This window comes from Canis aureus, chromosome 32, assembly GCF_053574225.1.
Source record: "Canis aureus isolate CA01 chromosome 32, VMU_Caureus_v.1.0, whole genome shotgun sequence".
Lineage (NCBI taxonomy): Eukaryota > Metazoa > Chordata > Mammalia > Carnivora > Canidae > Canis > Canis aureus.
In genome coordinates this window covers 16,379,806-16,403,383 of record NC_135642.1, presented here as the reverse complement: position 1 = coordinate 16,403,383, position 23,578 = coordinate 16,379,806, and the positions used below count along the sequence as shown (strand labels likewise).

The 23,578-nt window shown below is 39.6% G+C and overlaps 1 long non-coding RNA gene across 25 annotated transcripts in view; it reads right to left on the bottom strand.

The window, feature by feature from the left end:
- Positions 1-23,578, bottom strand: part of LOC144303146 (uncharacterized) — a 137,425-nt gene that overhangs the window by 93,338 nt on the left and 20,509 nt on the right. For 17 of the 25 annotated variants that reach the window (XR_013370133.1, XR_013370141.1, XR_013370136.1 and 14 more), the window contains one exon: positions 14,559-14,788. The exons of 4 other annotated variants lie outside the window; for them this stretch is intronic. This is a non-coding gene — a long non-coding RNA (uncharacterized LOC144303146). Of the gene's footprint in view, positions 1-14,558; positions 14,789-21,559; positions 21,647-23,578 lie in introns of all 25 variants that reach the window. 4 more of the 25 variants (XR_013370134.1, XR_013370148.1, XR_013370154.1 and 1 more) reach the window with 2 other exon arrangements.

Sequence of the window (23,578 nt, the reverse complement as noted above, 5' to 3'; positions counted from 1 at the left end):
ATTTTTATTTATTTATTTATTTATTTATTTATTTATTTATTTATTTATTTATTTATTGTTTCGGCTTTATTGAGGTGCAACTGAAAAATGTAATTGTAGGAATGCCTGAGTGACTCAGGCTCAGCTGATTGAGCAGCTAGCTCTTGATTTTGGCTCAGATCATGAGTTCAGGGTCATCAGATGGAGGCCCACCTCCATCTATGAGCTCAGTGGGGAGTCTGGTTGAGATTCTCTCTCTCCCCCTTGTCCTTCCCCCCATTTACATGCTCTCTCTTAAATAAATAAATAAATAAATAAATAAATAAATAAATAAATAAATAAATAAATATTTTTAAAAAGAAATATAATTGTAGGGATCCCTGGGTGGCGCAGCGGTTTAGCGCCTGCCTTTGGCCCAGGGCGCGATCCTGGAGACCTGGGATCGAATCCCGCGTCGGGCTTCCGGTGCATGGAGCATGCTTCTCCCTCTGCCTATGTCTCTGCCTCTCTCTTTCTCTCTCTCTCTCTGTGTGTGTGACTATCATAAATTTAAAAAATAGAAGAGAAATATAATTGTAATATATTTAGAGTATATGATGATTTCACATATGTATAAATGTGAAAGGATTCCCAACATTAATTAACACACCCATCACCTCACATGTTTATCTTTTTCTTTCTTCCCTCCCTCCATTTCCTTGCTTCCTTTCTTTTCTATTTTGGTGAGAACACTTCAGTTCCACTCTCTTAGCAAATTTCAAATTTCAGTTATATAATACAGTATTATCAACTATAATCACTATGTTATATATTAGATTCTGGGACCTTATTCATCTTATATCTGAAAGTTTATACTTTTATACTGGTCATTCCCTATTTTCCCCACTCCCAATCCCAGGCAATCATCATTTTACTCTCTGATTCTGTTTTGAACTTTTTTTTTTTTTTTTCAGATACCACATATAAATTATACCGTGTGGTATTTGTCTGGTTTATTTCAGGTAGCATAATTGTTTATCCATGTTGTTGTAAATACTAGGATTTTCTTCTTTTATAACGATAAATAATATTCCTTTATATATATATACATACATATATATACACACATATACCATATTTTCTTTATCCAATCATCAGTCAGTTGATATATAGGTTATTGCCATATCATGGCTACTGTGAATAATGTTGCAATGAACATGGGAGTACAGAGAGTGATTTCATTTCCTTTACATATATACCCAGAAATGGGATTGCTGGATCATACGGTAATTCTATTTTTAATTTCTTCAGCAGTCTCCATACTCTTTTCCATAGAGGCTATACTATTTTACATGTGTTTCTTTTTCTCCGCATCCTTGCCAGCATTTGTTGTCTCTTGTCTTTTTTATAATAGCCGTCCCAGAAGTTATAAGGTGATATCTCCTTGTAATTTTGATTTGCATATCCCTAATTAGTGATGTTGAGCACCTTTTCATGTACTTGTTAGCCATTGGATTTCTTCTTTAGAAAACTGTCTATTCAGTTCCTCTGCCCATTAATTGGATTGTTGTTGTTGTTGTTATTGAGTTGTGTAAGTTCCTTGTATATTTTGGATATTAACCCCTTCCTGGATATGTGGTTTACAAATATTTTTCCCATTCTGTAGGTTGACTTTTCATTTGTTGATAGTTTCCTTTGTAATACAGAAACCTTTTAGTTTTATGTAGTCTCACTTATTTTTGCTTTTGTTGTTTGTGCTTTTGGTGTCATTCCCAAGACCAGTGTCAATGGGGTTTACCCACCATGTTTTTTTCTAGGAGTTCTAAGGTTTCAGGTCTTATGTTCAAGTTTTTAATCCATTTTGAGTAGATTTTTGTGTATGGTATAAGATAGGAATCCAATTTAATTCCTTTGCATATGGATATATGCATATGAACTATTTATTGAAGAGACCGTCCTTTCCCCAGTTCTTGGCTCCTTTGTCAAAAATGAATTGACCACATACGCATGGGTTTATTTCCAGGCTCTCTCTTCTGTATTGTTAATCTATGTGTTAGTTTTTATGTGAATCACTATAGCAATTACTATAGATTTGTAATATACTTTGAAATCAGGAAGTGTGAGGCCTTCAGCTTTGTTTTTCTCAAGACTGGTTATTCAGTGGTTCCACATGGATTTTAATATTGGTTTTTTCTCTTTCTATGAAAAATACTATTTCAATAGGGATTGCATTGAATCTGTAGATCACTTTGGGTGGTATGGACATTTTAACAATATTAATTCTTCTAATCCAGAAACACAGAATATCTTTCCATTTCTGCCTTTTTAAATTTCTTTCATCAGTGTTTTATAGTTCTCAGTGTACTGATGATCTTTCATCTCCTTGGTTAAATTTTTTCCTAGGTATTTTATTATTTTTGATGCTTCTGTAAGTGGGATTTAAAAAAAAATTTTTTTAATGAGATTTTACTTATATTTTTTCCAATAGTTGATTGTTAGTGTATGGAAACACAACTGATTTTTTTGTATATTGATTATGTCCTGAACTTACTGAATTCATTTATTAGGTCTTACAGTTTTTTTTTTTTTTTTTTTTTTTGTGTGTGTGTGTGTGTGTGTGTGGAGTCTTTAGGGTTTTTTATATATAAGATCATGTTATCTGCGGAGATAATTTTATTTCTTCTTTTCTGATTTGGGTGCTTTTTTTTCCCCCTTGCTTAATTGCTCTGGCCCTGACTTGCAGTTCTGTGTTGAATGAAAGTGATGAAGGTGGGCATCTTTGTTATATTCCAGACCTCAGAGGAAAATGTTCAGCTTTTCACTGTTGAGTATGATGTTGGTTGTGGGTTTGTCATATATGGCCTTATTTTGTTGAGGTACAGTCCAATTTGTTGGAAGTTTTTATCATGAAAGGATATTGAATTTTATTAAATGCTTTTTTGCATCTATTGAGATGATTGTATGATTTTTTTAAAGATTTTTATTTACTTATTCATGAGAGACACAGAGAGAGGGAGAGAAGCAGAGACACAGGCAGAGGGAGAAGCAGGCTCCATGCAAGGAGTCCGATATGGGATTTGATCCTGGGATTCCAGGATCACGCCCTGGGCCACAGGCAGGCGCTAAACTACTGAGCCACCCAGGGATCCCGACTGTATGATTTTATCCTTCATTTTGTTAGACTGGCATATTACATTTATTGATTTGTATATGTTGAACTATCCTTGCATCCCAGAAATAAATCCCATTTGATCATGGTGTATGATTCTTTTAATGTACTGTTGAATTTGGTTAACTAATATTTTCTTGAGAAATTTTGCATCTATATTCATCAGGAATATTAGCCTGTAATTTTCTTTTCTTGTGGTATTCCTATCTGGCTTTGGTACTAGAGTAATACTGGCCTCATAAAATGAGTTTAGAAGTATTCATTCTGGGCAGCCCGGGTGGTTCAGCAGTTTAGCACTGCCTTCAGCCTAGGGCCTAATCCTGGAGACCTGGGATCGAGTCCCAAGTCAGGCTCCCTGCATGGAGCCTGCTTCTCCCTCTGCCTGTGTCTTTGCCTCTCTCTCTCTCTCTGTGTGTCTCTCATGAATAAATAAAATCTTTTAAAAAATTTTAAAAAAGGAAGTATTCATCCCTCTTATGTTTTTAGAAGTATCTGAGAAGATTCATATTAAATCTGTATTAACTGTTTGGTAGAATTCACCAGTGAACCCATCTGATCCTGGGCTTTTTTGAGGGGAGAATTTTGATTACTGACTCAGTCTCCTTCTTAGTAATCAATCTCTTTAGAATTTGTTTCCTCAGATTCAGTCTTGGTAGGTTGTATTTTTCTAGAAATATATTCATTTCTTCTAGGTTATCTAATATGTTGGGGTATATTGTATAATTGTTCACAGCAGTTTCTTATAATCCTTAGTATTTCTGTGTTACCAGTTGTGGTATCTCTTTTATTTCTGACTTTATTTGAATCTTCCCTCTCTCTTTCTTAGCTAAAGTTTTATCCTTTATCTTAAAAAAAAAAAAAAAAGAGCTCTTAGTTTCATCGATCATCTCTATTGTCTTTTTTGCCTCTATTTCCTTTCTTCTACTAACTTCTAGCTCAGTTTGTTCTTTTCTAGTTCTTTGAAGTGTTAAGTTAGGTTGCTTATTTTGAGGTCTTTCCTTTTCCTTAATGTAGGTATTTATTGCTATCAATTTTCCTCTTGGAATTGCTCTTGCTCCATCTTTGAAGTTTTGATATATGGTGTTTCCATTTTCATTTGTCTCAATTCTTTTTCAAGTTTTCGCCAGTTTTACTTAAGTATAATTGACATATATCACTTACAAATGTAAGGTATGCAACATAATGATTTGATATATGTATATATTGTGAAATGATTACCATGGTTAAGTTTAGTTAAGATCCATCACCTCACATAGTTACAATTTTGTTTCCTTGTCATGAATCAAGATATTTTAATTTCTTTTTCGATTTTTATTTTGGACCCACAGTTCAGGAGCATATCATTTAATCTCCACATATTTGTCAATTTGCTAGTTTTTTTCTCATATTTGATTTCTAGTTTCATAGGATTGTGGTCAGAAAAAAATGGTTGGTATGATTTCAATCTTCTTAAATTTATTAAGATTTGTTTCATGACCTAACATATGATTTATCAGAGAATTTCCATATATACTTGAGAAGAATGTGCATTCTGCTGCTGTTGGGTGGACTGTTCTGTAAATGTCTGTTACGTTCATCTGGTCTAACATGTAGTTTAAGTTTCCTGGTCAATTTTCTGCCTGGATGATCTATCCATTGTTGAAGGTGGAGTATTGAAATCCACTACTATTGTATTGCTATTTCTGTCTTGAGATCTGTTAATACTTGCCTTATATCTTTAGGTACTCTATGTTGGGTGCATATATATTTACAATTTTATAGCTGCCTAATGAATTGACTCCTTTATCATTATATAATGACCTTTGTCTCTTGTTACTGTTTTTTGCTTAAAGTCTATTTTGTCTGATGTAGGTATAGCTACCTCTGCTTTCTTTTGGTTTCCATTTCCATGGAGTATTTTCCTGATCCCTTCACTTTCAGTGTATATGTATCTTTGAAGCTGAAGTGTGGGTCTCTTGTAGACAGCATTTAGCTGGTCTTTTTTTTTTTTTTTTTTTGAAATCTATTCAGCTACTCTATCTCTTTTGATTAGAAAATTTAGTCCATTTACATTTAATTATTGATAGGTATGGACTTACTATTGTAATTTTGTTGTTTTCTGACTTTATTGTAGTTCCTTTGTTCCTTTCTCCCTTTCTCTCTTCCTTTGTAAGTTGATCATTTTTCTGTAGTGGTGTGCTTTTGTGTATCTACTACAGGTTTTTGTTGTGTGGTTACCATGAGGATTACATAAAACATCTTATAGTTATAACAGTCTATTTTAAGCTGATAACAACTTAACTTTGAATGCATAGATTTATATAACCTTCCTCATTTTGTTTTTGCTGTTCCAATTGACATCTTTTCTATACTGTGTATCCATTAAATATTTTTGTTAAATATTTTTGTCTTTTATCATTTGTATTATAGTTATGTGACTTACATGCCATCATTACAATATTAGTCTGAATTTAACTATATATGTGCTTCTACCAGTGAGTTTTGTACTTACATGTGTCATGTTACTAATTACCATCTTTTTATTTCAGCTTAACATTGTTTCCTTTAACATTTCTTGTAAGACCAGTCTAGTGGTGATGCAATCCTTCAGATTTTGCTTGTATGGGAAAAATCTTCTTCTCTGAAGGACAAATTTGCCAGGTAGAATATTCTTGGTTGGCAGTTGTTTCTTTTGAATATACCACCCCACTCCACTGTGGACTGCAAGGTTTCTGCTGAAAAAATTTTTAGTAGTCTAATGGGGGTTCCCTTGTCTGTAATAAATTGTTTCTGTTGCTCTTTTTAAGAATCTCTCTTTATATTTAACTTCTGACAATTTAATTATAATGTGTTTCAGTGTGGGCCTCTTTAGTGTCCCAAAGGGAGGCCTGCAGTTAGCACTTACTTACAGGCTGATTAGAAGTTAGGCCCTTAGGTACCAGGAGGGAAAGCATGCAGTTAAACCCCTTTCAGGGAGAAACTGGGAAATGGGCATTTTTGCCTACTCCCTCTATGCTGAGACTGGCTGGTTAGCTGTTGGAGTTCTCCTAAACCCATTTGAAAACTGCATCTTTGTTTGTTATAGTCCTATTGTACTCATGAATGCAAACCTCGTTTATTATCAGAGCTAGGTGACTTAGGGGCTCATCCCTTGGTGGCAGCCATAAAAGTTAAGGTATCAGACATGAATTCACAAGCTCTTCCAGAGAGATACTGGCAACTTAATTTTATTGTTGAAGGGAGCTAGAGGGGAAAGATGAACTCCAGGGAGGATCAGAGTTATCCCCTAGATACACACTGGTTAGAAGCTGGATCCTCAGGCAGTGGCTTGTAAAGTATGCAGTCAAACCTCTTCCAGTGAAAGACTGGGAAATGGGTGTTTTTGCCTGCTCTCTGCACTGAGCCCTGCGGGGATAGCCACAGTGAGTGCTCTTGTGCAAGCCCATTAACAACGGCTTCTTTGTCTGCTTCAGTCCTGTGGGATTCATGAATGCAAGTCCTGTTGGCTATCAGATCCAGGCAATCTGGAAGCTTGTCCCTTGGGTGGCAGCCACAAAAGCTGTGGCACCAGACATATGTATGAAGCTCCTTCCAGAGAGATGCCAATGACCTGGTTTTACCATTGGAGTGAGCCCAGCGAAAGGTATGGAAGTGCCTATCAGCTTGTTCAGGCTCCAGGGAAGATCTTGGTCAGCACCAAAATGCATGCTAACTGGAAGCTGGGCCCCCAGGCAGCAGCTTGTATATAGCTAAACCCTTTCCAGGGAAAGACTGGCATTTTTGCCAGCACTGTCTGCACTGAGGCTTGGAGGCATAGCCACAGTGAGTAGTCACACACCATTAAGAACAACTTCTTTATTCGCTATAGTTCTGTGGAACTCAGGAATCCCAGCTGTATAGACTATCAGAGCTAGGTGTTTGGGATCTCATCTCTTGGGGGTCAGGAGTCTTAAAAGTTGGAGCACTAGATGGGCAGTTCAAACCCTTTCCTTCTCAGGGAGAAGATGGGAGTTAGGATTTCCCTTGGATTATATGGTGCTGTACCAGGGGTAGGGTTTATGGGGAGACTGTTTCAGATTTTCCTACCCAGTTAGATGTGTATATCTTCTCAGTTGCCTGATATGTAGGAGTCACTCAGCCACTAGTTTCTGGATTTCTCTCAGAGAGAATTACTCCATGTGTAGCTATACATTTGGTGCATCCATGGGAGGAGGGAAATTCTGGAATCTCTTATGCCTCCATATTGGTCTGTAGTCACTTCAGGCTTCCTTAGTATAAATGAGATGGACAAAAACATTATCTCTTTCAGATTCTAGATGCTAAGGACACTCAGTAAGTGACTTTGCCTAAAGTCACTTTGAGGCAGAAATGAGCAGGAAGACTATTTTATTAATTTTTTAGTGAAGTTGGGACACCTGGGTGGCTCAGTGGTTGAGCGCCTGCCTTTGGCTCAGGGCATGATCCCAGAATTCTGGGATCAAGTCCCACATCAGGCTCCCTGCATGGAGCCTGCTTCTCCCTCTGCCTATGTCTCTGCCTCTCTCTGTGTCTCTCATGAATAAATAAATTAAATCTTTAAAAAAAATTTTTTTAGTCAAGTTTAGTGACATAAAGAAAATTCATCATTAAACAAAAATTAGCAATTTTTACTTTATTCATTTGCTCAAGAGTATGCTTACAATGACACTGACTGAACTGCCACAAGAACACAGGAATCAAAACTATGCCAGACCATGATCTATCCAATATATAATTCATCTTTAATAGTACATCAAAAAAAATAGTACATCAAAAGGATTATTTTTTCAGAGGATGATGTTGCCCTCTCTGATGATAACCTTCAAACAGAAGAGGGTAACATCTCTTAATTTGGCATAGTAACCTGTCAAGCAGCTAGCACCTGAACATCTACCTGTATAGTGAACAAATCACTTACTTCCCAATAACTTCCCAATCTATTTCCAGCTCTGATTTCTCTCCTGAATCCCAGGCCCCAGCTGGCTTGCAAGTAGCTTCACATGGTGATCCCCCCCAACCAGGTACCTCCAAATCAACATATCCAGCTGAATTAAGCCATAATCTGTCCTTTACTCCTATTCCTGAAACTAGTCCTCTTCTTCACAGTGAATGAATGGCACCTCTTAGATCCACTTGCCCAAACCAGAAAGAAGTCAGTCATTTATGAGTCCTTTCCCTTCCTCAAAACCCTTCCCTCCTGTCTAGCAATGTCCAATCCCATTGATTCCCCTTGGTCTAGTGCATCTCCACCCCTACAACCACCTAGTATCAGCTCTCATTATGTCTCACTTGGACTATTACAGCAATGTGTTTATTGGTCTCTCTGGCATCCAAATGGCTCCCAGAATGATCTTTTGAAAAAACATCTTATCATGCCAAAATTCTGTAAGTTAAAATCTAAATCCCTAACATTTCATACAAGATTTTTTTTTTTAATTTATTTACGATAGTCACACACAGAGAGAGGCAGAGACACAGGCAGAGGGAGAAGCAGGCTCCATGCACCGGCAGCCCAACGTGGGATTCGATCCCGGGTCTCCAGGATCGCGCCCTGGGCCAAAGGCAGGCACCAAACCACTGTGCCACCCAGGGATCCCTCACACAAGATTTTTAAAGATATTTCAACCTCATCTCCCAGAATGCTCTTCATTTACGTATATATCACTACTAACACATATATCTTTTGCTTTGGGAGAACCATTCTAGTTCCTCCAATATTTTTGTGTGTTCTATAAGTAGTTCTTTTAGTTTAAAGATAATTTTTTTCTGCTGGCTCCTTTCAATAGTTTTTCTTTTATTTTTGATTTTCTGTGATTTTAAATGATATGCTTAGGTGTAATTTGAGGGGTGGGGCATTTATCCTGTTTGTTGTTCTCTAAGCTTCCTGGATCTGTGGTTTGGTATCTGACATCAATTTAGGGAAATTCGCAGCTATTACTGTTTCAAATATTTCTTTTATTCCCTTTTTCTCTTTCTGGTATTTCCATAATATATATGTTATACCTTTGGTAGTTGTCCCATAGTCCATGGATATTCTTTTCTGTTTTTTTTTTCCCAGTCTTTGTTCCCTTTGCTTTCAGTTTTGAATATTTCTATTGATATATCTTCAAGCTCAGAAAATACTTTCCTCAGCTGTGACCAATCTACTAATAAGCTTATCAAAGGCATTCTTCATTTCTGTTACAGTGTTTTTTGATCTGTAGCATTTCTTTTTTTCTCTTAAGATTCCTATATCTCTGCTTACATTGCCCATCTGTTCTTGCATACTGTGTACTTTATCCATTAGTGCTCTTTGCATAATAATTGTGGTTGTTTTAAATTCCCAATGTGATAATTTCAACATCCAGACATGGCAAGATGTCTTCAAGTTGTATTTTTTAACTTTTAGTGTGCCTTGTAATTTTTTTTTGACAGCCAGGCATGATGTACCCATAAAAGAACTGCTATAAATAGGCCTTTAGTAATGTGGTAGTAAGGGCAGGGGAGGGGAAGGGTACTATAGTCCTATGATTAGGTCTCAGTCTTTTAGTGACATATGCATCTGGACTATCACAAGTGTTTCTTAGGGTTTTTTTCTCCATCTTTAGTTGGAACAAGATGGCTAGAGTGGACTAGAGTTGGATATTTCCCTTCTCCCAGGTCAGGTAGGCCCTAATAATACCCCAGCTCTGGTTAGGCTCTGGCTAACTAGTTTCCCTTGTGTGAAGTCCTTGTCAAAAAGAACAGAGTGCTCAGGGATCCCTGGGTGGCTCAGCAGTTTACCACCTGCCTTCGTTTGGCCCAGGGCATGATCCTGGAGTCCCAGGATAGAGTTCCACATCGGGCTCCCTTCGTGGAGCCTGCTTTTCCCTCTGCCTGTGCCTCTGCCTCTCTCTCTCTCTCTCTCATGAATAAATAAATAAAATCTTAAAAAAAAAAAAAGAACAGAATGTTCTGGTTTCAAAATGGTTCCTTTCCCCCTTTTCCTGCCAAAGTATTAGGGAATTTTTTTGTCTGATATGACTATGAAAACCTGGTCTAGCTACTGGAGATAAACTCCCTAAAAGTATGGGGACTTCATACTGAAATGAGCATTTCAGACTGCTCATTTTTTTAGTTGTTGTTAGAATGGAGTAGTGACTTCCAAACTCCTTGTATTCTATTCTAATAATATCCCAGAATTGGTAAGCAAGTTCAGGTTTGCACTATCTAAATGCACCATGGTTTTTTCAAGACAACTTTATCCTCTCTCAGTCTTCTTCATTTCTGTCAGGAGCAGCCCATAATTTTTTAGCCACTTAGGGCCACTGCCAAAATTTCACCTACAACCTATCTATATCCCAATCACAATAAATACAGTACCTTCTTATTAGGGAAACCCCCACTACTTACTTATTCCTCTGCCTCTCCACTTCTCAGTACTGCACCAATAAAGGTAAAATCTGTCACTTATCCATATGAGAACTAATATGAGGATGTATCTAATGAGAGAAAAGAACAAAAATCTAGACTGCCACAAATACCCATCCTTCTTTTTACATACTATATTAGCATCCCCATTATTACCCTCAAGACCTTATTTCTCCCCACTCCCAGAAGATTCCTGAGTGGAAAATAGTGTACAAGAGGAGGGAGCAGGGATCCTAGTGTTCACCCAACTCTGAAAGCAGCCTTTGCAGCACACATAGGTTTCAAAGGTTCTACTGGTGAAATCTGTGTCCTAGGAAGGGGACACAGTTTCAGCTCCCCTGAGGACTTAGAGGATTCTTAGATAAGGAAGACAGAATTCCTAAGGGGAAGATTTTACACATGTCCCTTAAGGCTCTTAATTCTTTGTGTATGAATTGAGAATGTTATAGATTAGGTGCCTTTTCTTTGCATCTTTGAGATGGATGCAATCAGTATTCTGAGAGAGATTTTTTTCAGGATCTATGTAAGTGATTTCTGCCAAGAGATGAAGCTGAAGTGCCTCCCTGCCACACAGACACTGATAAGGGATACACAGGCCCCTGTGAAGATAGCACTGACCACAATCTTGGAAACAAGTCACTCTTCTGGCGAGGTACCACTGAGGCTATAGACCACAAAACACAATTTAATATCGTCCCTATCAGACAATCGGGTATGCTTCATGGGCACCCATGTACAAGAATGCAGAAAAACAAACATAGCAGATGAAAAGCATCCTTAGCACCAACCACCAGAGGCTAGCCAGTGGTACCCCAAGAAGTGTGTTTATAGGGTTCCCTGGGTAGCTCAGTGGTTTAGCACCTGCCTTCAGCCCAGGATGTGATCCTGGAGACCCGGGATCGAGCCCCACGTCGGGCTCCTGCATGGGGCCTGCTTCTCCCTCTGCCTGTGTCTCTGCCTCTCTCTCTGTATCTATCATGAATAAATAAATTAAATATTAAAAAAAAAGAAGTGTGTTTATACATTAAACCTGATGGGCCACAAACTCAGAAATCCCCTAGGTCAAGGATTGTGTATCTGACCCTAACTTCAGTGCTTCTGTGAAATTCCAGAGAAGTATCTGGATCAAGCAAAGCTCTTTGTTGCCCAGGCAGGCACAAACACTTGGATGTTCACTAGATAAGGTTTGCATTCTTAAGCTATGGCCAGAATTAGATGGACTGCTTTGATCAAGAGGGATAAGGAGGGCAACACTCACCTAAGCCTTGGCTGCATGATGCATATCCCACTGCTAGATGTCAATCACATGGTTAGACAGTAATCAGGCATCAGAATTAGAACAATACAGACAAGTGTTTAACAGAAAAGATAAACTGAGATGAAATTGTTTCACTTTTCAATTGTTTAATCAGCTACCAAATAAATTCACTTAATGATTCTACTCCAGAATATGAGTGCCATAAAAAGTGGACACACTGAACTGTATTTCTTCTTTTTTAAAAAGATTTTTTTTAATTTACTTATTTGAGAGAGAGTGAGCAAGAGAGCATGAATGAGGAGAGGGGCAGAGGGAGAGAAAGAAGCAGGCTCCCCAGTGAGCAGGGAGCCCAGTGAAGGGCTCCATTCTAGGACCTGAGCCAAAGGCAGATGCTTAACCTCCTAAGCCACCCAGGCACCCCTGAACTGTATTTCTTCTTATATGTTAGTTTTAACCTGGATCTTCCAAACTTTTGGAATCTGCTAGTCATTCTCCCTCCCCTATCCTCAAGGATAATTCCACTTTCTTCATATCATTTTCTGCAAGTCACCACCCACATTCAGCAATATCTTTGGCAGTCCAACTGTATGTAACTGTGTCTGCTTCAAATACACTTATACCTCCCACACCTGATGACCTGTAGCTTTTAATCAAACACTTCATACCACTTGCTCTTTCTATTTATCTGTCTTATATGTGTGCTGCTTTTATTTGTATTTTGAGTCTTTGTGTAACTCCTATTTCTGTGAAGATGGCTGGTAAGCAGCCTAATTTCAGAAGCAATCTTTGCTACAGAATAAAAACTCAAATATCTTTACTTATAAATACATTATGTCCATTTAATGGCAAAATAAAAATATTATGCCACTATAATCTCCCTCATAGGAAAAATAAAAATGAAATTGGTCTTTTGGACCTCCAATCAAAAGGAAAAAAAAAGAAAAGTAATAGAAGTTGAGATTGTAAATCCAGGTGGGCTCCACCCATAGTCTGGTAGCAGTGGTTGCCTTAACTCCAAATTAACTGTCATGTGAGAGGGCCCATTTCACATCAGCTTCTCTATCAGGTCTCAAGTTGTACTGAAAAACCAGGACTATCCACTACAGAAGCTGGAATCTTGTTGGCTTATTGGGTGTTGGGAAAATGAATTAATTCACTCAAGCCTCCCAGTGTGATTCCTATGGAACAGAGATTGGCAAAATCCACAGTGTTAAAATATAATGATTTCAGCTCTCACCTCGGGAAAACAAAAATAACTGAGTAAATAAACTCAGTCCCTTGTGTGCAGCCATATAATCAGGATAAAAGTTCTAGAGTACTTAGGACCCCCAGCTTGTCCACACTACCCTAAAGAATGTGGAAAGGATGCTCAGAAAATAATCACTTCATGAGTTATTATAGGAATATGGAAACCCCATGGGCCTCTTTGCCCAGCACTCTTCTTGTTGAAGCTTGTGAATAAGGAATGAGGATGATGGAGAAAAAAAAGGAGATTGATTTATAGCAACTTAAACATATAAATGAAGAAGTGGACCTTAGACTATCAAAAATAGCAAACAAACAGACTATCAAAAACCCTGGAGTGCTCCAACTGTAAAGACCCAACAATTACATTACAGAGAGAAGCTGGGTCAGACTGTGGGGGAAGAAGACCTCAGGGCAGCATGAGCATTGGAGTAAGTGTATTGTTATGCTTGTTTTGTGGTTAGGCCTAGGACACTGGAAAGGGATATGTGGGTGTGAAACAAGCTTTTGTTTAACAAGTTCTGTCTGCCCACAGACAATTTGTGCTTTTCAGGATTCTGACTTACTGAAAGCCACTGTTTGTCTTCAATCCACTCTTACATTCCAAAAAGATGTCTGTTCTTGTATTGAGATAGTTGCTGAGCTACACACTCATTTGTGAAAAACTTGATCCCTACCATCACACCTACCACTGGTCATTCTGCTCACTCTACACCCATCATGAAACCGTGGGCCTTAGGATATAGGAGCAGATGACCTGGGTGAAAGAAAGATATCCCAGGGAAAGGAGGCCAGGAACCAAGGACTCTCTCTGGAGCCCTGACTCAGTCTCCACCCTTCTCCTATCCAGGTTCTCTTTTAGCTCACTATGGGTCAGGATATGCGCAGTTCAAGGACTACTTAACCGTACTCTAGATGGATAGCCTGACTTTTACCTGGAAAGATTCTATACGTCTACCAATTCTCTTAGCCAGGAGAGGGCAGCACTGATGAAGGACACCACAGTCAAAAAAGACAATCAGGATGGCTGCTAATGGTTATCAATATGGCCTATGGCGTCCCTGGCTCCATTGCTGGCAGCTTCCAGGACATTCTTCTCCTCCCTGTGATTATTTGGCATAGAGGAAGAATATGGTGTCTAGGGTAGTCTCAGCTCCTCATAGAAGAGAAATCCCACTGTTCCTGCAATGCAGGAACGCAGGAGGAGACTGCAAGGCTAGCGTGAGAAGTGACAGGGGTTCCTAGTGACCCTTTTGGTGGCAATTATAGTGAAGCAGTATCGGATTTAATTGCCATGAGATTGCACTGACACCAAAGACAGAGGATAATGGCATGTGGAAGACAGGCTGGTGGGAGGGTTAACCAAAAAAAAAAAAAAGAAAATCAACACGGTTAGCTAGAGGCAGAGGTAGACAAGAGGGGATATGGAATCATTATTCCTTCACCAAGACACTTGAAGCCTCTGCCACCACACCATCACTCTTGACCCTGCACTTGACCTTACCATCCCCCAGATGGCCTCAAATGCCTCATTGGACTTACCCACAGGGTAATTTTACCCCCTTCTATTCTTGAACTTGGCCTCCCTCTGATTTACCAGCTTTGACAAGGCAAGAGCAGAAGGGGCAGCCACCACAGAGGCACAAATTAAGGATGATGGAGGCTCCCAACACAATGACCAAAATGGTGGCAAACGCTCCAGTCATCACTGCATGGATTTCAGAAGGCATGATGTCTGCAAGATATAGATGGATGAGCAGGGGTGCTTCTGTCTATAAATAAGGAAAGCTGTGTCAGATTCAAGAGATTGCATCTCCCCAGCCCCAAAGTACCCACCCTGCTCCTAGGACATATCCCTTCAGTGTGAGTACCCCTCTAGCACCCAGCTCTGTTCTCAGATCCTCCCAGCGTTTACCTCACCCCTGCTGGCACCTACTCATATCCTGGATGGCACTGTTCTCATTTGTTTTCACAGGAATTTTTCTCTCTCATTTAAATTTTAAAATGCTATAGAAGGGAAATGGTACATTTCTTTTGTATGTTTTCAGTGTCTGAAGCCATATACTTAATGAGTGATCTTATGGAGTGCATATTAGTTACTTGAAAAGTACTTGTTAAATTAATTGCAAATAGATGATTAAAGCCCAGTGTTGATGACAGAATCAAAGGAACCATGTTTGTTTTTAACACTGTGTGTTAATTATACTTCAATTAAAAAATAATGTTTGTGAAAATGTTATGAAATTATGAAGGCCCAACTATGTAAACTGTATCTTGAATTGAGATAAAATAATGTTATTTAATCACTTAATGAGCAACAGCTATGTGCCTACTGCTGTACTAGATGCTAGGGATATTAATATGAATAAGGCAAAGTTTCTGCTGTTAGATGTCTAGCAGAAGAAACTAAGCTGACAATGCATAATTTCAGCAAAATGTGGAGTGCTATGGAAAAAGTGTGCAGAAGTACCCTAAGAACATTTCAGAAACAGTTAATCTGCCCAAGACCTTGGGAAAGACCTCAATACTAACTCTGGGTCAATTTGACAAGCCATTGTCCCTAGCATTGAGCTGAATAGTCAATAGCATATATTGGGCACCTACTCCATACAGATAAATGTATCAGACAAATATTATGAGAGACAGCCTTCATGTTAGCCCTGAGCAAGGCAAATTATTGTCTCCTTAGAGGCCCTGGAAAACAGAGGTCACAAGGAGAAACCTGAATACAGGGCTAACATCTTGCATAGCCCCTAAAGAAGGAGAAGATTGGATCAGGATATTTCCATACATTCCTGTGTAAGAAGTTGGATCAGTGGTTAAGGATATCCAAATTAAGTATGCCCAGATAAGTATGAGATGTGAAAGCAAGCAGAGTTTCTTTTGAGCTTCCAAGTTTTCTTTTATCAGTGATTGGCTGCCCAAACCATCCTCAGATATTTGACGTATCAGAAAAAAAACATACTTTTCTCAACCTGTTGTCTGCCACGCTTTGTGTTCCCCAAAGAAAAGAAGATCAAGGGGATCCCTGGATAGCTCAGCAGTTTGCCTTTGGCCCAGGGCATGATTCTGGAGTCCTGGGGTCAAGTCCCACATCAAGATCCCTGCATGGAGCTTGCTTCTCCCTCTGCCTGTGTCTCTGCCTCTTGCTCTCTCTGTGTCTCTCATGAATAAATAAATAAAATCTTTAAAAGAAAGAAACAAAGATCAAAAGGCCTTAGAGTGCTTACCAACCCCACAAAGATGCTTCTTGCCACAGCCAGGGTGTTTGTGGCAGTGGTACCTGTGGTTGTTTACAAAAACCAGGTTACCCAAAGGGATATAAAGTCCTAAAGCATTAGCATTAACAGGAATCTTGGAAAGTATCCTGCAAAACCCCTTCTCCATTTTACTGGTAAGGAAACTGAGGCCAGGAGAAGCAGAGTGACAAGTGTAAGGCCACAAAGTAAGTTACAAACAGAACCTGGACCAGAACTCAGGACTCCTGGCTTTCAGAACAAGTAGATTAAAATTCATTATGAAATAGAAATGCAGCCTCTGGGATCCCTGGGTGGCGCAGCGGTTTGGCGCCTGCCTTTGGCCCAAGGCGTGATCCTGGAGACCCAGGATCGAATCCCACATCGGGCTCCTGGTGCATGGACCCTGCTTCTCCCTCTGCCTATGTCTCTGCCTCTCTCTCTCTCTCTCTCTCTCTCTCTGTGACTATCATAAATAAATTTTAAAAATAAAAAATTAAAAAAATTAAAAAAAATTTAAAAAAAAAAAGAAAGAAAGAAAGAAATGCAGCCTCCTTTCTGTCCCTGCTCTGCCCCTCAGCCTACATAGGGCCTGGACATGACCATCTAAAATCAGGTATGCTTGAAAGAGTTTGCCTTTTCACATTGGCTTTACCACTCTACATCCTACACACAAGCACTTTTCCGTAATAAGTGTCATCTTCATGCCTCCTAACAGATCACAAGATGAAAGCCCACCTGCTGACTGGTATAAGAATGAACCATCCACTGCACAAGGCCCAAGTAGCAGAGAATGGACATCATACATCCAAAAAAAGGGATGATTGGGAAAGTCTATAGTAAGAACGACAGGGCAACTGGTGAGATGAATGTGCTCATATGTGCCCTAAATGAACTGCATTTCAGGCCTCTGAATTAAACTCTCAGCATCCCAAGAGCAGCTGAAAGAGTATAGATACTCAATGGGTATTTAAACACAAGCTAGTTCAGGAATACATTTAAATTTATTACAAATCTATCATCCCATCAGTACTAAGCCACAAGGAGATGTTTCTGAGCCTTCCTCCCCAACCCCTATTTCATTCCAATTTCCAAAGAATGATCAAAGGGCAAGACATTGATGCTATTTACTGAGGAGATCAAATTCTCTTCTTAGGGCCACCTGGGTGGCTCAGTCACTTAAGTGTTTGCCTTCAGCTCAAGTCATGATCCCAGGGTCCTGGGATTGAGCCCCAAATCTGGCTCCTTACTCAGTGGGGAGTCTGCTTCTCCTTCTCCCTCAGCCCCTCCCCCCTCTATTTGTGCTCTCTCTCAAATAAATAAATAAAATCTAAAAAAATAAAATCTCTTCTTAGAGTCAAATTGATATATACACTAGTTCATCTCTTGGACACACATTTTCTTTTTCTTTTTTTTTTAAAAAAGATTCATGTATTTATTTGAGAGTGAAAGAGAGAAAGAGAGAGGAAGGACCCTCTCTAGGGTTTTAAAAGAGCCCTTCTAAAAGGGCTGGGCCCTCACATTCAATTTCTCATACCTAGATCTGGTCTCCCAGCCATCAAAATTCATTAAACTGAGGATCAGTTCTGATGACCAAGATACCAAAGAGCCAGTTGAAGACCCAGGCCCAAAACACAGCCCTCCAGGACACTTAGGACCAATTAGAACATTATTCCAAGGTGAGTTCTGAATCCTAGTTGTTTATTACTTGGTTTGATTTTTAAACATGAGTGTATGTACTCTGGGTAGAGCCAACCTAGGATGTTAACAGTAAATCTGGAGTGAGGAGCAGGGGGAAATGGAAATAATATATAAAGAGCCACATATATCCATATGGTTTTTAAAAACTGTCCACAGACTAAATGACACACACACACACACATATATATATATACACTTACAAATAAAAGTGTCATAAACCAATACTTATATTTTTTTAAAGATTTATTTATTTATTTATGATAGACATAGAGAGAGACAGAGACACAGGAGGAGGGAGAAGCAGGCTCCACGCTGGGAGCCCGACGCGGGACTCGATCCTGGGACTCCAGGATCGCGCCCTGGGCCAAAGGCAGGCCCCAAACCGCTGAGCCACCCAGGGATCCCCATAAACCAATACTTTTAATATTACTGTGTGCAATATGGATTCTCTATTGTATTTTCTTTTCTTTCTTTCTTTCGTTCATTCGTTCTTTATTTGCTTGTTCTTTCTTTAACACTGATCTGGATCCACAAATTGATATCAAGATTCACTAATGGGTCACAACGTATAGTTTGAAAATAAGTGGTCCAGGGCCTCTGAGAACTTTAAAATTTCTCTAAGGAACAAAACTGTCAGAGAAGCAAATTCCAGAGATTGTTAAAAATTTAGTTCTATAAAAAAAATAAAATAAAATAAATTTAGTTCTATGCCTTTGTAATCAATACTTCTTGACACATGCACTTTTTTAATTAGTAACACATGGCCCTTGGCTATGTGATACTATGCCCATCCTGCAGACCCAAAACTCACTGCATGGCAGTGTTTGGAGCAGGCAGAGGATGAGAATGAACATGTAGATTCCTGTGAGGGAGATCAAATGCTCTGTAGACTCTGGCTATCACCTCTCTCCCTCAACTCTTACAGAATGAAATTAGAAGAGTCCAATCTGAAGACACAAGTCACATGACTTCCTTTCCCTCAAATTTCTGTAATGGTAAGATGTGATAAAAAGGTTTATTCTTGGGCAGCTCAGGTGGCTCAGCAGTTTAGCGCCACCTTCAGTCCAGGGTGTGATCCTGGAGACCTGGGATTGAGTCCCACGTCGAGCCTGATTCTCACTCTGCTTGTGTCTCTGCCTCTGTATGTGTGTGTGTGTGTGTGTGTGTGTCTCATTAATAAATAAAATCTTTAATAAAAAAAAAGACTGTTCTAATGGATAACGAGAGTATTTTTTAAAATGGTCCCCTGTGGATCTCTACCCAATATCCAACCACTCCAAGGGCAGGAGAAAAGGCTAAGCCACAAATCAACTACTTAGGGTCTTGTGGTCCTTTGATGTACCAGACATGTTTGATCAATACACAAACTGGTTTCTTCATGTCTGAGTATTGGACAAGGAAAGAGAATTAGAAGAGAGGTCTTATATGAAAAGAAAGGAAACAAAAAGAACATATTGTCCATTGAGATGCCTCAGTAACAACAACGACAAAAGTCTTCACAGGTCACACTTGAATTTCAGAGCTGTTCTCATTGTGAACTCATCTCACTTAAAGGGAAATAAAATCTGGCTTCCATAATCCACCCTCCTAATGAGTGTCAAATAAATCAAGGATCCAAAATTTAGGCTGTAATCTGGTGTGTTTTTCCAAATTATCACTGTTGTGAACATTTTTTGTGTGTATGAACATTTCCTGTGCATCCATTGGAGAATAGGCAGAAAAGAGGAACTTCATAGAGAGTGTGAAAGTTATTCTCTCACCCCATACATGCGATCAAAGGACATGTGCATGCCATAGTCAGTTAGATGAGCTATGGCTGCTGTAGAATCCCACTCAGTATACACTGAACAGTAAGTTTGCTCCTTCAACTCTAAAGAATTGTAGAAGATACCAATCGGGTGCAAGAATTCTAGAGGACTGGGGGGGGGGGAGCATAAAGAGTATCAGGGAAGGAGCACCTGGGTGGCTCAGTCAGGTAAGTGTCTGCCTTCAACTCAGGTCATGATCTCAGGGTTTTGGGATCAAGCCCCCTATCGGGCTCCCTGCTCAGTGGGAGTCTGCTTCTCCCTCTCTCTCTATCCTCATTCTCTCTCTCTCTCTCTCTCTCTGAAATAAATAAAAATAAAGTCTTTTTAAAAATAAAAAGAGTATCAGGGAAGTAAGGGAGACACATATGGCCACCATATCAGTTCAATAGCTTAATGTAGCTGCAAGCCTCTATGTTTTATTTCACTGAAAAGGAGTATGGTTTTTCTCATTTTTGATACAAGCCCTGACAATAAACAGACTGAAATTCTTCCATGAAACTTAACCTTCTCCGCCCCCCACTCCCTGGCCTCCAGCAATGTTGAGACATGAGGCTACAAGAAACTGAAGTCCAGTACATGGAGGCCTGTTGCTATTTGCTCCCTGAGCCTTGCGTTTCTAAGTGTAGGGGAGTGGTTTGAGAGACAGCTCAGGAGCTGTCAAGGGAAAAAAAGGGAAGATAATCAAATCTTATTCATCATTTCATCCAAAGCTTCAGGCAGGAGTTTTTAAAGGCCTTTAGACATCTTGTTAGTTTTTTACCAAAGAGCCTTTTTCAGAAAGTGGTGAACCAGGACCAAGAACACCAAACAGGTGAGGACAGACAAGGCCAGTGCCCTCTGGGAATCCACAATGCAGGTGCCAGGAAGTAGGTAGCTTAAGCTAAAAAGAGAAGGTACCAAGTGAGGATCAGCAAACAGGGCTCCTTGGGGGCAAATGAAGCTCTAATGATGAATGCCTGAGACTTAAAGCAAGAACTGTCCAGTGACCTTGCTATCCAGCCCTAAGGGTCAGGCTGAACTACAGTCCTCAAGGCAAAGATCGATGGCCATTTTCTGCTTGAGGATTCCCAGGAAGAGTCCAGCTTAGTTTTCACTGATTTCTAATGAAATCTCACTCCCTTCTATTTTATCTGATATCCTCTTTTGGTCCCTTGGAGTAGATTTGATCAGCATCTACCACTAGACTCTTCAAAAGTCATCTGTTCTCAAAACCATATAACAGCAGTCATTTTAATCTTTCCCCTGGAGCAAAACCACATAAACAAGGTTACTCTTAAGAAGTGTAGCCATATGGTTCTCACCTCGTGGCTGCTTGACTTGCCTCAAAATAAGATTTTTGTTTTCATCATCCTAGCTCCCTCCAATATTGGCCCCAAAGTCCTATACATCACTGACAGTATACTTTAAACAGGTTTTCTGTCTTTTTAAAGTGTTTTATATCATTGTTCTTACTAATGAAGCAGGAAATAAGTAATATATACTAGGCTTCTCTTGTAAAGACTATAACAAGCTGCATTGACTCAAGAGACAAGAAAGAAAAAACCCAGATTCTCTCAAATATCTAAGTCTATCAAATAGTATAGTTTTGAGAAATAGTTCATTCTCAGGTTTTACCTATTCCTAGAACTGCAACTCGATAAATTATGTTCACTTACAAGTCATTAAGATCTATACACCAAATAGCCCTTTAGATCAGTTTGTGAATAAAGTTGCTTTCCATCTAGCAATTGTCTTGATACAAGGTTACATTCCTAAAATAACTGTTGTCTCTTGCTTCCATGAATTCTCAACATCTCACCCAAACAGGCCCAGCAGGATCTTCTTGAACAAGCCAGCATATGTTTTGGAGAAACTTCTTGCTCTGGTAAAAGGCTGTAGGTTCCTCCTGATAAGAACAGCAAAACTAAGTTACAAAAATTACTTCATCCCATTTGTATCAATTCCCAGAATTTATATTACCTGGCCTGGGAAGAATTTATTAACCAATGAGAAAAATTATTCAGCCATGGTACAATAGATAATATTGTGGCATGGCAGAAAGGCCAATCAAACCTTGCCAAGGAGGAGCAGGTCAGAATAAGCCTACCCAACCTGGACTAGCAATATCCTCAGTAATCTCCAACCACAGAATTGGACACTAGTCACATCAGGAGAGACTCTTGGAACTGACTTCTCCCTTGTTCCTTAGGGACAAGGGATTGTTTAGCTTCCAAGATTCAGAAAAGGGCTTATTCTGAGAGGCAGCTTTGACCAATCTTCCCTAAGAACCATACGAACCCATAACCCTGAGCAGTCAATCAGATGTGCACTGACAGACTGGAAGAAAATCACTACCACCGTCAAGAATCCCTGGTGAGCAGGACCTGATGCTATTCCAGTTGACCACTGACATGTGCTTTCTATGTGCTGGGCTCTTTGTGGGAACTTTATAAGGAGTAGCTCATTGACTCCTCCGAACAATTCTGGAGGTGGTTACTATTATCTTTTCCATTTTACGAATGTGGAAACTGGAAAACAGAGATGTTAAGTAACTTTCCCAAGGTCATTGAAGGTGTAAGGAGCATAGACAGAATGCAAACTCAGGCAGCCCGACTTCAGAATCTGAGCTCTCAACCATCCTCCTATCTTACCTAGGCCAGGCTCACCCATCTCTGCCCTTCCTAAGTATCTTCAGCACACTTAAGTCATATGAGCAAAGATCTCCAATTTGCAAACTCTTCGAAGGTCCAAAGAAGGCAAGACCAGCATGAAGGTCCCGTTGGCCATCATGCTGAGCCAGTACAGCATAGCCAGGGCTGGGACCAGTCACTACGTTCAGATGCCCAGGGGTCTTGGTTCACAGATTTCCATGACTCTCCACTGCTATCTCTTCCATCTGAGATGCTCCCTCTTCCTTAAGCATAGCCTTCCTTTTCACTCTTCCCTCCTCCTCATTTCCCCTTTGCAGGGAGCCCAAGCCTGTGTTAGTTGAATAGAGAGTATATTACCAGATATAGGTAATTTGAGAAAAGAGAAAAAAACCTTTATTGCCACCTAACTGAATCAATTCAAAAGGATACATCTCATGAACTCTGTTGCCTTTCCTTGCTTAATAGAGAAAGTAGTGAGTAAAAGAGATTGCTTAGAGGTATTTGTGTGCCTGAAGTACTTTATTATCTCTGGAACATCATTTGCAAAGTGTATCAAGGAACTAATTTAGTTTTAATCTAGACTTCCTGTGTCAGGTACCTTTGGTTTGCCCCTCCAGATCCACTCTCCACCCAGCTCTGTACTCCATGAGCCTGACCCTGTGGACTACCTGGAGGGCTCCCATGCCTTCCAGCTCATCTGATTGGGTTCTACCAAGGGGACCCACAAAGAGATCAGAGTGTATGAAAAGACTGAGGTCACTGTATTGAGGAGGTCTTTATCTGACTCTCCTCCTGGGTTCTCTTACATCTTGTCCCTTCAGGCCTAGGAATAGTAGCGGTTCACTGCTTACTGCCTCAGGTTCTTGCACTATCCTTTCTTGTGGCTCCACTACATCTTGCACACATCTTTCTAATGGTCTCTTTGTAAATGAACCCTCCTATAATTATCTGAATTTAAGTATTCCATCTGTTTCCTGTTGGGACCCAAACTGATACACTAGGTGAAGCTGATTTAAAATTATACCCAGTCAAATGCCAGTTCAGTAAAGCCACTGCAAAATTAGAGGGGGTATACTAGTCCAAAAATAAATAGAAATCACATGCCTAGAAAAGGTTTGTCATCACTTTGTAACCACGTTCAACTATTTCCTGGGAACTAAAGTTCAGTGGGTACCACCAGAAATGAG